The sequence below is a fragment of the Rhea americana genome, unplaced genomic scaffold (assembly GCF_003343005.1).
Source record: "Rhea americana isolate MKP2758 unplaced genomic scaffold, rheAme1 scaffold_110, whole genome shotgun sequence".
NCBI classification, from domain to species: Eukaryota; Metazoa; Chordata; class Aves; order Rheiformes; family Rheidae; genus Rhea; species Rhea americana.
In genome coordinates this window covers 2,052,239-2,066,141 of record NW_028185151.1, presented here as the reverse complement: position 1 = coordinate 2,066,141, position 13,903 = coordinate 2,052,239, and the positions used below count along the sequence as shown (strand labels likewise).

The following is a 13,903-nucleotide window of genomic DNA, read 5'->3' as shown; positions in this document are numbered from 1 at the left end:
AGTTGGGAAATTCCTAACTCAGCCCACGTTTTCATACATGTTACATTGCAAGACCTCCTTCTATTAAATCAGCCCACTACTCCAGGAAAGAGTATATTACCGGCAAATGTAAAGAAAAGTGTTTTACTTGTAAAAAATACCCATWCGTAGTATCTTGTATTACTATGTGATATGTGAAAATCTAATACATGACTATAAGGTAATCCATAAATCTGAAAAGACAAATTTACAGTTACTTAAGGACAGTTACTTCTTTTTTTCCCYTGAGTTTTGATTTAATTCTGAATGCTTTCTTTTTCATACGTCAGAGAGCCAAGTAACTTTTTTTTCCCCCTTTAGGAGAAGAACTCTCCCTTGGGGAGTCTAAAACAAAATATTACGCATTCAAGATACATATTTGCAACTAGATTAACAAGATGACGTCTACTGCACGTGGATAGTTCAAATAGTTTTTAATGACACTTSCCAGCACAACGCTTGGGTTTAATATACAAGCCTTAAAGTAAAATAATCCTGTTTCTCTCCTGCATGCCCTCTGCCTCTGCCTACGTTTTCAAACGTATTTTGCTGAAGGAGAAGGGAGTTTATTTTGTCTGGGTTTTCTTGGTTTTGTTTTTCTGAAAAGGCACCACACCGGCAAGAGGAAGCGGCAGCCGGGCAAGCAGCCTCCCCGCGCGCCGCGAGCAGCTCACTTAGTTTGGTTAGGCAAAATCGCTTCCTCTGCCTTCCCCTCGCCTTCCCCCTTTTCGGGCAGCTGTCCCACCGGGCAGCCCCCTCCCCACCCTTCCCGACAAAAAAAGCAAAGGCCGCTGTGGTGCAACCCCAATAAAACAGCGCCCCAGCCAGCCTCCCAAAGAGCAGCCGGCGGCAAGCGCCGGCAGCGGCTCCGCGCTGTTTCGCCCGCCCAGCCCAGGGCCCTCGCTCCGATCGCTCTCTCTCTTTTCACTACAGCGACTATTAGGGCTCGAGTGGTACCTTTCCAACAATTACCGCAGATATTCGGCCCCGACCCGCCGTCATTGGGGCCGGCTTCCTTCCCTCCCCCTGTTAGGAGGTGTCTGGTACCTGCTCAGTTGCAGTCACTTTTTCCCTTCAATTTACCGCCCTACGCAGCTGGCAGATAAAAATGCTCTAAACAGGGATCTGGAAACAAAACAAAACAAATAAAAACATTTCTTGATACTGCTGAAAAAAATGACCTTTATGTGCTGCCCTGTCCTCCCTCAAGGCCTGGTAAACCCACAAGAAAGATTCCCATTAGTAAATCACTATTGGATCATTAAACCTTTTTAAGGCAGTATGTGCTCTACCGAGAGAATGAGGATTACGACACAGCAGTGCCTGCTGCCCACTGACAATCATGGGAACCGGCCTCAGTAATAAATCCATGAATTATCTGGCTCACTTTGACCGGTTCTCACGCCAGAGCAGCTCCTTTGATGTGACCGTCAAAACCCAAGGATGCCCAATAGCAGTAGCCACTGACAAAACAATAGAGAAGTAATAATTCAATATAAATATGTAAAGCCTGCTTCCCCGTACGCCCAGCTTTTGCAGTGGGACATTTCTTTGCCTGTGGATGAAATTGGAGACACAAAAAGAGAAATAAAGCCCTTGTGTCTTCTCTGAATAACCCTTTAAGAGAAGAAAAACTGGGCATGTTAGAGAGAAATTTTTTAGCTATCATTGATGGGTATGATTTTTGCAGCCAAAGGGGGGGGTTCCTTGTTCCTTTTTTAAAGCAGCCATATAGTTCAGAGGCAGCGTTCATTTAAGAACTGATCCTGCAGAGGGACTAAGGACATAAGCAGCCATATTCAAAGGAAGTGTTCCACTTCTGTGGGACTATTCACGTGAATAAAGTTATTCATGCTTTTAATCCCTTGAAGAACCAAAACCTCAGAGGATACATTCTCATTTGTSTGATTTGCAGAAATGTTTAGATGTCAAGCTCCCTTTGACTTTCTGTGATATTTAAACAGGCCAGATACATGACTGCCAGCTTCTCGGCRGGCCACCTGTAAAGTGGGGATAGCATTATTTAGTTTCTCTTGTGCTGGCTCTTGCCTACTTAGATCTCAGGCTCTGGGGCCCAGATTGCCTTCAACTGCATGTGCATATTGTAGGCATCCCTAGCTACATACCTGGCCCTTACTGTAAGGTCCTGTTAATAGAAAATAGTAGCTGTTCTAGATGCAAGATGCTAGTGAGAGGATCAAATTTCTGATGGTATAGTGGATAGCATGGAAGAAAAATCTCCTTCAAATTAGTTGACCCCAGGAGAAGCAGAATTTACTACATTATTTTTAACTATTCATTTTTTTTTAATTCCTAGAGCAGGATCCACAGAGTAGATTGCAGGTGTGAAAGACTTTAAGACACTTGGTTTTCAAAAACCCTGAGTAGCTGTGACCACACCAGCATGACAGGAATGAATAAGCAGGGGACACTGCTCGTGGGTGTGTTGTGCTGAGCTGTCACAGGGGAATTGCTGCCGCTCGGGGCAAGCCATAGGCAGGCGGCTGCGCGCTCCCACTCCGCTTGGCGTGTTTGTCTCGCCCTGCAGAAAGTTTCTGGCTCCAGGCGGCCCAGCAGTTCAGTACAGTCATCGAGAAAATAGACAAATGGGAGCTGATAAGGGCCTCCGCTACATTTCTAAGCTTCTAAAGAAGCGTGGCAGTGCGGCGTGTTGCAATGAGCTACCTCACATCGCGCACTGCCTCYGGACATAGCGAGAGCCACCAGCAGCGACGTTCACTCATTTCTTTGTGAAACACAAGCTTGGGACAGGTCACAGCAAGCAAACCAAACGTGAATACTTAGAAAGTGGGTTTTGCATGCACATGAGCACTCAGCGTGACTCTATATATCAAGACACTCTATTTTGATTCATCCAGGAGCCCTACCCAAACAAATCTCAAGCTGAAACTCTCTACCCARGTTGGGCTAAAGGAGGAACAAACTGAAGGTTATAAGCTGCAAAACTTCATCCTGTTGTAACCAGACAACCAGACAGGTGCCTCTTATCTTWACAGAGGGGAAATCATCCCTGTTTCTTCATTTATTTTGCCATATCTCTTGCTCTGAATTTGTCATCTCTGCAATATGATTTAGGCAATTAATATAACACAGAATTGTCACTTATGTCAAAAAAGGCCTTGTAAGGGATTCTGCAACCGCTCGGGGCGTGCAGGCTCGTGCAGCGGCTCTCAGCGGCAGAGGTGCAGAAGGCACCGTGCCACGGTCGCACACTGCCAGCTGTATCAGACTCGCTGGGGTCACCGCAACCCCGGTCACATGCACCACCAGGAGCCAGAGCACATGCTGCAGTGTCTATTTTTCATTTGTTGTTATCTTCCTGCTTTGGGGGGAAGCAGGCACCTCCCAGGTCTGTTTTTTTCTGCGAGCTAGCCAAAGATTAGCCACAGCATAATGCAGCATGAATATAGTTTACTAAAATGTGATTAATCAACAGAGTGCATGAGGAACRAGGCATGGAAGAGCAGAAGGTCGTGACTGACTGGCTACAAGGCAGTAATAAAAGGGGTCTAGAAAACAGATTTTCAACATGCAAGTGAAAAAGTTCAGGCATTTAAAAGGATCAGAGCTTTCATAATTTCATGATCAGAGAACTTCTTAACAAGACATGGCAATTGCTCCTGTTAAAGGACTTGCTGGAAAATAGTCCTTGAAGAGTATTATTTAGGTTTGTATTTAGTGATCAAATCTTCATTTGACTTTCATTGCTATCATCTTAAATAAAATGCCCTGTTTTGGATAAAATAATYTCTCTTAAAATACAATTCAGAATAAATTTCCAAATGTAGTGCTCAAGCAAAAGCCATAGTAGGACTCGAAATGAGGCTTGCTATTTCTTTTAGTTTTTCTTACTGTTCCAGATATTCCACTCTATATCAGATCTTCTGCACCTGGAAAAAGGGACTTACAGTTACCTTTTTAAAAAATAGTTTTTTATRGAAATATTGAGGCGAAGGAATAGAAGGAGGAAAAAAATTCAAAAACCAGAGTCTGGAGAAGAGATTGTGTGTCCAAAAACTTCCTTCCACCTCCATCAGTTTATCTAATAAACACTTTGTCTTGYTTGTATGCATCTTTTAAATAGCAACTAAGCTGAGAGAAGGAGAGTAAGTGGAAGACATGCGATTAGGATGCCACCTTGTGGTATATGAAAATGGTATTTTTATCAATAAGCAGCGATTAATTAGTGGATAAACTGCCACCTGAATTTCATGGGTACAAAATAAATCCAATTAATACATATTCAGTTAAATATGTCTTTCAGATAAAAGTGCAATGCGAGGACAAGCAGAGAATGTGTCTTTAGAAAGAAAAGCTGAGAGTATTCAATTTTGAATTATTCTATTCATTTTCAAAGACATGCAAAGTTTTATGTTAAATCACAGGCAAAATATTTAATATAAAGTTGGAAAAATTTAAGAGGCAGAATTAGCAGAATGCTATAACTTTAAAGAGATGGACAGAAAGAAAAGTTAATGCTGGAGATATAAAATTTAGTTTGTATATGAAAGTTCCTATCCCCCCAAATTTTCCAAGGAAGTATAAAAAGTAAAAGTTGAGAATCTTAATCAGATACCTGGCTGCTGGTTTAAATGGATTTACAGTAAAGGTGGTGTTAGGCCCACCTCTCTTTTCTTCTTTCTACTGCACTGTGATCCCATCAACCTGGCTCCGAGATGGAAGGCATCAGAACAGGCTTTTGAGGAAAAATCTAAATGAAAGGAAAATATCTGAATATCTCTAAAAATATTTGAAATCCAGCATCTCAGAATATACCATAGTTGGAAACAAATTCAGCTACACTTCAGGAAGGTGACACTTCAAATTATAAAAACCTCATGTCGATCTTGTATTTGATTGCACCTCCTGTCCTCTGCAAAAGAGCTCCTCTCTTCTGGGACATAAGCATAACACTGTTGTGAGTTACTTCTTATTTAAAACAACAAAACCAACATAAAAGACTCTAGTGGAGATGCCTCTTCCATCTGTTAGCAGCAGCAGCCGAAGTTTAAACTGGCACAACTGCTTAACCGGAGCTGAAAGTGAGCACTTATCCCGGTGTCTTTTAAATGCAAACCAGAATGCTTTTAATCACCTGAAGTGTCAGTAAACGAGCAAGAGGACACATTTGCACTCCTTGCCAGGTGGATTTTGTACGCTGTCAAAGCACTTTGGCAAGTTTCAAGTCTGGCATTGTGTCCCTCTGTTCTTTAAGAAAAGACAACTTTTCTTAAAATCTAAGGGATGGTGGCCTCCCCTCTCGCTGTTTGCTTTCTGCCTTAAAGCGAAGGAGACCCCTTCCCTTGGCATCCCCGTGATGCTTCTTCATCATAAAAAGTCTGCTGGAGGACCTCGGCAGGTCCCGTGAGACGCTCCTGTCGAGACTGGAGAGAAGCCAGGCTGCAGCACGCATGACGCACACCCTGGCGAAGACAGCCAAAGCYGCTATTTCCAGTGGGGCTTTCACTYCAGGGCAAAGTCCTCCAGTGCGAAGTGCRGCCTGCAGATACCAAGGAGCTATAAGGGCGATGCAAGGGTACTGGCAGCGGGAAGGGTCCACGCTAAGCACGGTCTGCTGAGTGTGCTCACCCCCATTTTAAGAGTTGGAGAACCTCAGTCTGCCAAGCTGATGTTACTGTGGCTGGTATTTCTTGCCTTAACTGTGGCAGACACTGTCGCACGTGAGTGAAGAGGTCCTCCCAGTGCCCACCAGTCTCTTGTCCCACAGATCGTGGGCAGGGGCAGGAGGTGGGGGATTATGCCCCGACTGTCAATGAGAGGAAAGAGGGGAGCAGTGCTTGCCRGAGCCAAGATCCGTGTTTGGGTCCACAACTGAAGGGCCTTGTTATGGGACAGAGCTGGGCTCGGACCACCACGGAGCTGGGCTCAGATGTACCATGGAGCTGGGTTTGGACCCACAGTGGAGCTGGTGATGGCTTCATTACAGGAGGGTGAGAGACAGAAGCTGATGAAAGCACCCTACAAAAAAAAGGAGTCTGCAAGCGTTCACCTTCCTGACCACGTGCCCACTCTGCTGATGCCTGTGGCCCAGGGCCGCTGCACCCTGACAGCCCCTGCGGGCAGGCATCACTCAGCAGCACTCTGCTGACTCCTAGGAACTCAAAGGGCAGGAATCAGGTGACAGAGATGGTTTTATGATGGCTGGACTTTCAGGGAGGGGATACACCTGGTCAGGCTTCCCCTGCCTGCCTGTATGTGCACAGGGAGTTAAGACTTTGCAAATTATCTTCACACAACTCATTTAAAACGTGAAGTGTCCATTAAAACTTGCTGCTCGGCAAACGATGCCTCCTGCTTGGACAAGAGTCAGCAGATGCTCTTTGGACTGCAAAATCAGGAGGAAAGGGACAGAGAGAATTCTGGAAGTCAAGTAGAGAAAAATGAGTTTCCCTGACCGGGAATCGAACCCGGGCCGCGGCGGTGAGAGCGCCGAATCCTAACCACTAGACCACCAGGGAGCCCTGYAAGAGCTCTCCCAGCGCTTGCTAAACAGCTTTGAGGAGGCGCGCCCGCCCCGCCCGCTTGGCTGCCGCAGCTGCGCCGCTCGCGTGTAGCCACGCCCCCTCGCGCCCGTCTTCCTTCTGCCTCCTCCTCCCCCCCTTTCCGGACGGTACCAAGCCCCGGAGGTAGGAATGTGTAGGGCAGGGACGTTCCATTCCGTCCCGCCGAAGGGGGGCGGCGGCGGGGAGGGTTAAGGTGGGGGGAGGGGGGGGTGTGCATCACGCCCGGCGGCCGAGAGCTGTGAAGCCGGCGGGGCCGCGGGGCGAGATGGCGGCGCAGGGGGCGGCGGTGGCGCGGATCCCGCGGCGGAGGAGGGCCGCGACGGGCCGCCACGGCGGGCAGAGCCGCGGGTGGGGCCGTGAGGGCGGCCGGAGGGCAGGCGACTGGGCCGCCCGCGGCCACCGAAACGCCGGATAATTAACGGGTCCTTCASAAGACTGGGCTCGCYTATGTATTYATTTATGTATTTATTTATACCATTTATGCCCGCGGTGTTTCACGGGGCTCTCGGCAGCTGGTGGCGGCCACACGTCTGCTTGCGGWGGCTTTTCTTCAGTGCAAGCTCCCTGTGCTGTGTATAGCGTATTTATAATATTCCTCAGTAACAGCTCATCCACACTGACCCTGATGGTTTTCCTTAATCTGGGGAAAACCTTGCGAGAATCTTGGTAACCGCTCAAAAATACGCTTTTTCTAAAAAAATAGTTGCAGTGTACCTTGTGCAAAACCAGAGGTTTATTTTCCCATATTTCATGGTCCCTGCTTATGCCGTTCCCCCAAAGCCCACCATCCTGCTGGCTGTCTAAGCAGCTTGACACAGGGACTTGCCTGCAGGAGCAACAAATCCAGGGCGGTGATTCCCGGGCGTGCGCTGAGCCACCTTTCCTCCTCCGCCACATTTTAATTATTTGTCGGGTCAGGCAGGCTCCGGAAACAAAAAGGATGCAAATTCTCAAATCTTTGGCCTAAAGGCGAAAGGTGATCARAAGACTTGCTAAGTGCGTATGTGTGCGTCCAGGAAAGGAAACCAGATCAGCAGTTCGCTTACCCTGCCTTGCCAGGACATTTTTATCTGATAGATAAGAATCTGTGACTTTTCTTTTTTTGGTAACATTTCTATGACATGAGTGAAAGCTCTGCCGTAGATGCAGATATCTTAAGCTTTTTTTCTATTTTTTCCCCATCTGTGGCATGTTGATTTCATAAGCAAAATACATCTGTAAGCTATACTAGCAAAAGTAATTTTCTCTATGTAAACAGTGTCCATAATATAAGAGGGTTAGTTCTATACAAGCAAATCTTCACTTCTTGAATTCTCTGACTCTGAAATTAATTACGGAAGAAACCTTTTCCATGTTAAAATAGATCAGCTTCAGACTCAATGCTTATGGATTCTGCAAATATGACTTAGYTTATCTCAAGGGCTTTAGAGTCTGAAAGCAAACTAAAGGAACCCGTGTTTCCTCGGGGATGTGCCCGGGAGTTTGGGGTGAATGGTTTTGCTGTCTTACCAGAGTCCCTATTGAGTCAATTGTTCGTTTCATCCCAAACTTCTCACAGTTTKCAGGCTTGAACACAAGGTGTGTTTTGATTGCAAGGAAGATTTTTTTTGTCCAGATTGATTGATTTTAGTGTGCAACAATGTAGATCTTTTTATAAAATGTAAGGCTAGAGGCCAGCCCTATTAGATGGTTAGATGTCCTGTATGGTGTAAGCACTGCATGTCACGTGTATATTGATATCAGCTTCTTTGGTTAGAGCAAGGCATTTCAGTCCTTGAGGAGACACCACTTTGGAGTRCTGCAGGTAGGGGACAGAACAGACTGAGGCGCCACCAGGGCCTGAGTCCCATGCAAAGTTGGGGAATTTGTTAGAGGAGAGAGCTTCACCTGAACCCAGCAGACAACCTCTTCCCTTTGCTATAGAGAAARGCAAAATGGGACCCAGTTACCTGCWAATCTGAGCTGAGAGAAAATTTCTCTGSAAATATAGTGATCATTTTGACTCCGGAGCCAGTGAGGAAATCGTACCAGCCAAATGTTAAGGTAGGTCAACCCTGCATAAACAGAGCTAGCTTTAAATGAGTTTATGTGCTTAATAACTCCACGCTATCATGCCTAACAGCATAGGCTACCCCACAGAGAGTGTTAACTTAGCCTCTCAGATGGGTTTTGGAGGGGAGACTGAATTCTGTGCTTCCATGACTATGTTGCTAACAGTACTTGGGACAGCTAGTTTAAAACAAGGCAGGTCCACAGGAGCTGCATTTCCAGTTTTGAAGACTTGCCTTACAGAAGGGTCGTGGTCACTGTTGCAGTGTTTGTTCTTAGAGTGCATCCCTGCTGTGATCCCTGAGAGGAAGAAAAGTGACAGAGACAAAATATTCCCCCTAGGCAATTTCAGAAAAGTAGCTGGGACTCTGAAATACGAGATCTCCTGGCTGATGGCAGCAGTGTAGGCAATCTTTTTTTTTTTTTTTTTTTTTTCCCTCATGTTTTAGGAAACTGTAAAATGCAGAAAAAGCTCACTCTTGCTCTGTTATACTTCACAATTAGCAAGTTATTTTCAGAATAGGTGACATACGATGTTACATTTCTATTTACTTATGAAAGGGTCCTTAGTTACAGCCACAAGGGCAAAGACAACTAATATATGTACCAGAGAAGATTTTCTGAAACGAGGAATCCTTTCCTGGATGTGAACCCTGGTTGCAGTGGTGAGAAGGCTGGCCACTGGACCACCAGGGGGGCAGCATTCAGAGTCATGTGCTGTCTAGTTATTTTTAGAAATATCTTTCTTTTCTGCAAAAGTCATTTGCACTGACAAAAGGTTATGCCTCTTCTCTGGCTTGCTCTGTCTAGAGAGAGAAATCAGTGAAGCTGTCAGCGATTCAGCCTCCTGCCGGCGCAGGAGCAGCCTGTGCCTGCGCCTGCATCCTTGCGATGCTCGCTGGAGGAGAATGATCTTCCCAAGAGCGCCAGGGAAGGAGCGTAGGCGGCTGATGTTTCTTTTCACTCGTCGGAACGAAATGGCTGGGTGTCGCTAAAACCAAGTGAGTAACACTCCGGCCTTGGAGGCATTGCACCCCAACTTTCAGAGTTAGGTACTCAATGCTGAATTTTTTGGAACCTGAAAAATCGGAGCACTTACTTTTTAGGTAAGCTGTAAAGCAGCATACAATTAACTTGTCTGTTCCATATGAATATATTGTATGTTATTATTACTTCAATTTGCCATGTTAATTGATGTGTGACAGCAGGCCTACCAGGTAAAAAAGAGAAAATAACACCAAAGCAATGTGCTAATTTATTCAAAATATTCTATCTGGATGTCTTTTTTGCTATATCATGGTAAGTAGGAACTGTCTKTATTACCTAGAATACCCACTTTGGTAGTATTAAAAATCCTTGATTTGCACAGAAACTGTAAATTATATTTATAATTATGTATAATGGGTGCATTCATCATTCCTCTTTTCCCCGAACAATGCATCTGATCTGGAAACTCTTTGTATCAGCTTTTCTTCTTTCAGTTAGCCTGGTTTAAAATGTACATAATTTTGTTTTTAAGGAGGTGAAGAGGGAAGGGTGGGAAGGGAAAGACCATACACTGTCTTTTGCTATTTTATGATTAGTTTCCATGTGTGGTCAGAATAGTTACCTCATTGTTAGACTATAATAATTTTTTTGGAAAAAAATACCGTTGTAGTTTATATCTATTATAGGTGTTAGTAGCATGAAAGTGGTTTTGTGGAAGGAATTTAAAGAAAATCATCAAAAGGCATTGTCCAAATGGTACAGCAGTTTATACAATCCATGCTGAAATACCATGTTATGAACTGTAATGTGACTGGCTCTGTCTTCTTGTAGTTTTGTTTAAATAGAGCTAGGGGGCAGTATGTGAGAATTTGCAGTGTCATTTCTTAATATTATGTAGGCTAGATATTTACTATTTACAGAAAATTCTTTAAAAATTCAGAAGAAAAAAGAGGGAGAAACTCACCTACAGTTAATAATTTTTTAAGTTCTACTATTGTTTTTCTTGATCTTCCCCTCTTCCCCAACACTGCATTTGATCCAGGAATAAGAGTGTCAGCTCTTCTTCTTTTCCTGTGTTAAAGTCCATATGATTCTGGGGTTTGGAAGAAAGTATAGCGGGGGGAAGGAGGGAGGGTGCTTCGTCAAGTGTCCACTGAGGTCAGTTGAAACAAATACGACTTTTTAATTATCTCCTTATGTATCTGAACAAATTCCTTTTCTTTCGCAATCTTTCTGCAGAGCGTTTTGGAAGCAACTTCTGGATTGCTCTACTAGAGAGTAGAAACTGGTGAATAGAATCAATTATTAGGACAAAACTTCTTATAAAAGTTTCAATTTCTAGTCTCTCCATTTCTTTTTTGATGAAACTTGTACAAATTTTCAAAGCCTCGTCAAATTGAGTTAAATTTAGTCAATCTGTTTAAAGTTACAGTTTTGTCTAGGAGACTCACAAAATTTCTCATTACATAAACCTAAGAAACCAGGCTAAAAATAGCAGTGAGTTGTTACAGAAGTCAGCCCCAAGTGCATGTTTGGAGCAAGCAGAGCCTCAATTATGCATAAAAGCCTGCCTGTAGGAAACGTATTTTGTGGCTATTTTGGAGTGAATAATTGGAAAAAACAGAACAATTGCTTTTGGGAAGAGAACTTTCATAACATTTCAAAAATAGAGTGTTATGGCATTCAGGCTCAGCAATGTAATCTTCTACTGCGGGTTGTCTTTAATAAACACCTGTTAAGGTAACAGGTGCAGATGTTTAAAACAGTTACATAAGCCATACATGAAAAGTACATATTTTTCTGATATTAGTAAGCCAATTTGTGTGCAGGCCTTTCAGTACTTGTGGCAGAAGAAAAAAAATCTATAGTTTTAGTCTCTTTAATGTGTACTGTTCTGTTAATATACACTGTAAGTATTCAGTAGGAAATCAAAACCCATTCAAATACTGCACTTCAGTGTCCCACGTCTGTTGTATCTTCTAAGTGTTATGATGTATGTAAAGTGATTTAAAAAAGCAATCATACATTTTGCTTTCCTTCAAAATAGTGCAATCAGTGATAAAACAAATTTGCCCGATCCTGAAATGAATGAAGCAGATGGATTTAAGATTTTCTTAGGTAAAGATATTCCAAGTATTTATGTCATGAAGACTAGGAGTTAAATAATGTTAGGTCRTTTATATTCACATGAATTGCCACAAGAACATATTTTTACAGGAATGAGAAAACCRTTCAATCTGTCCTCTATCTTCTGTGGTAGAGAGAGACCAAAACTGAATTTTATTTTAAAGGTTTTATTTCAAAGGTGATGTGTATATATATCACATTCATTATTGTAACAGAGAGTCAGGCATTACCTCTTACTTCTAGACTCAGTAAAGTAACATGGAATATTAAATCTCAGGCACTCTCCCAGTTTCCTCCACTGACACAGATTGAATGGGCTGAACTCCAGACAGTATCCCACAGGGCTGTAAACAGAACTTGTAAGATGCTTCTGTTGCAGTCTTAGGGTGCTTCTGCTGCTGCTGTGACAGGAGGTCGAGTGATTTCCTCCCGGTGCCAGGAGGCTTGAATATGCGTTTGAAATGCCTGAGGAAGCTAAATACTGAAAAGAAATGTGGAGTTCCTTTGTCTACAATATGGAATCTATAGATTGTCTTCATAGAGCTTTCTATGCAATACATTTTAATGCTACAGGTGAGAGACATGGAATAATGATGGGGAGTAAATTTGTACAGCAAGAGAGAAACAACTTTTCCTGGAGCTAATATAAGGTGTTAGTCACTGTCGTTGTTTAAGTTCAGTTAGGAGATAAGCAGCTTTTCCTCCACTTTGTTGGATAGGGCTGCATATCTTCTACTAAAATTTGGCAAGTCCCCCAAAAGTCAGGGAAGAGGTAATGTCTTAGGTGTTCAGATTTTTTTCTTTTTCTTCCAATTTTTGTTATCTAAGCAGTGTCTGCGAAGTRACTGAGAGCAAGGTCCCACAGTTCTCTGTACTGTTAGAGAATCCTTGTGCTAGTGATGGTTTTTGAGTTTTTTAACCAAAGTAACTGGGTTTGCCCATTGTTTTTGCCTAGGTAATAATGTAGATATAAAATGTAGTAGCTCCACTACTCTATCAAAATACATGCTAAGCAAGAGTATCTGTTTTAAAGGAAATCTACCCCATGTAAAAATAAGATAAAGAGTTAATAAAAATGATGCAAAGTTTGGATTTCTACTGTGGAACAGTCTAGATTCACCAAGAAATGAGTATTTCGACATTGCAAATAGATTGTAGTACAGAACTACATGAGTAAGGAGAGCAAGCTTCTTTTTCTGGGTCCTTAAARTTTATTGTATAACTTACTATTCCATTTTTCTGTAAAAGGAATACCTATATATAGATACTAGCAAAACTGTTACAAATCTTTACATTAATATTTGTGTAGCATTTTTAGGTTTAAAATGAAGTTCAATGTTTTATAACATCACTTTTTAGCTGGAAGTACAGGGGCAAATTAGTAGAGGAGCGAGGACAGTTATTGCCCCATATATTGCCACTGAGTGGTAGAGAGCATCCTCTATTAGTAGGGTAATGGTGCCAGTGGGAAGTTGCTGAGAGTTGTATTCAGTCCTGAAATCTACACATCTATTTTATGAAATGGGTCTTTTAGTAGCTTTTGGATTAAAAAAAAAAAAGGTCTGTGACAGATACTCATTACTTTTTTTGGATTCATTTTTTTTGATTCATAAAATAGTGACTACTAAGAAAAAGAAAGATTCTTGAGATACCTGCACCCCCTTGATATTTTTTCTGTGTGCTCTTTTAGCATGCATATGTATATGCGTATATATAAAAAAACACCTTGTGTATACAGTAGATATTTATGCAGGCATCTGCCTCTCTTGAGGCTTTTGACTTGAAGTATTTGGGATCTGATGGTGTTGCAATGCCTTAGGCCTTTCCCTAAGCKTTCCAGTTTTTCAGAGCTGGTTACTTACTAAAGAAGCAAAGGGATAGCTGGGTAGCTGCAAAGATTTAGAGGGGTTACCCGGCATTATTCAAGGTAAGGAAATAGAGTTGTTGATAAACGCGGTGGGTTTGGTGTTGGGGTTTTGCTGGGAGGAGGGGGARGCGCGGGGACGGAGAGCAAAGTTCTTGCGCGTTTGGGTTCCCCGCTGACCTGCAGGCTTTTGCTTAAGCTCAGCGTTCAGAAGCGGGTTTGTTTCGCTTTAATGCTGTCCTTAACAAAAGGCAAGGGTAAGGCTTGGACTTTATCAGGAAATATGTGCTGTTTGGTGTTTTTTTTTTGGGGG

At 43.1% G+C, this 13,903-nt stretch overlaps 1 protein-coding gene and 1 non-coding gene across 9 annotated transcripts in view; one reads left to right on the top strand and one right to left on the bottom strand.

Annotated features, from left to right (window-relative positions):
* Window positions 1-6,446: 6,446 nt before the first annotated feature.
* On the bottom strand, window positions 6,447-6,518 carry TRNAE-CUC (transfer RNA glutamic acid (anticodon CUC)). The gene has a single exon. It is a non-coding gene; the product is annotated as a tRNA-Glu (tRNA).
* Window positions 6,519-6,623: 105 nt separating this feature from the next.
* NCOA7 (nuclear receptor coactivator 7) overlaps window positions 6,624-13,903 on the top strand; it is a 97,851-nt gene continuing 90,571 nt past the window's right edge. For 4 of the 8 annotated variants that reach the window (XM_085314260.1, XM_085314275.1, XM_085314203.1 and 1 more), the window contains exons 1-3: window positions 6,626-6,686; window positions 8,487-8,606; window positions 9,423-9,613. The gene's annotated coding sequence lies outside the window, so the exon portion shown is untranslated. The other 4 variants (XM_085314230.1, XM_085314246.1, XM_085314213.1 and 1 more) reach the window with 3 other exon arrangements.